Source organism: Pteropus alecto, unplaced genomic scaffold (genome assembly GCF_000325575.1).
Source record: "Pteropus alecto unplaced genomic scaffold, ASM32557v1 scaffold21, whole genome shotgun sequence".
NCBI lineage: Eukaryota > Metazoa > Chordata > Mammalia > Chiroptera > Pteropodidae > Pteropus > Pteropus alecto.
This window is the reverse complement of record NW_006436282.1, coordinates 8857119-8857805: the sequence shown is the minus strand read 5'-3', so window position 1 is coordinate 8857805 and position 687 is coordinate 8857119. Positions and strand designations below refer to the sequence as shown.

The following is a 687-nucleotide window of genomic DNA, read 5'->3' as shown; positions in this document are numbered from 1 at the left end:
AGAAAAAAGAATCCAAAAAACAAAGATAGTTTAAGGGTTCTCTGAGACTACATCAAGCCTATCAACATTCTCATCATAGGGATATCAGAAAGAGAAGTGAAAGAGCAAGAAATTGAAAACCTGTTTCAAGAAATAATAAAAAGCTTCCTTAACCTGGCAAAGGAAATAGACATACAAGCCCAGAAAGCACAGAGAGTTCCAAACAAGATGAACGCAAAGAGGGATACGCCAAGACACATCATAATTAAAATGTCAAAGGTTAAAGACAGAGAGAGAATTTTAAAAGCAGCAGAGAAAAGCAGTTAGTTACCTACATGGGAGCTCCCAAAAGAGCATCATCTGCTTTCTCAACAGAAACTTTGTAGGCCAGAAGGGATTGGAATGAAATATTCAAAGTGATAAAAAGTAAGAACCTACAACCAAGATTACTCTACTCAGCAAAGCTATCATTTAGAATTGAAGGACAAATAAAGAGCTTTCCAGAAAGAAAAAGCCAAAGGAGTTCATAACCACCAAACCTGATTACCAGAAATGTTAAGGGACTTCTTTAAGAAGAAAAAGGGTCTATGGCCATGCTACTCTGAACAAGCCCAATCCCATTTGATCTCGGAAGCTAAGCAGGGTTGGGACTGGTTAGTACTTGGATGGGAGACCACCTAGGAAGACCAGGTGCTGTAGTGTAGAAAA

General features: G+C 38.6%; 1 pseudogene; it reads left to right on the top strand.

The window, feature by feature from the left end:
• The first annotated feature begins 562 nt into the window (after positions 1-562).
• On the top strand, positions 563-681 carry LOC112479825 (annotated as a pseudogene).
• Positions 682-687: the final 6 nt, after the last annotated feature.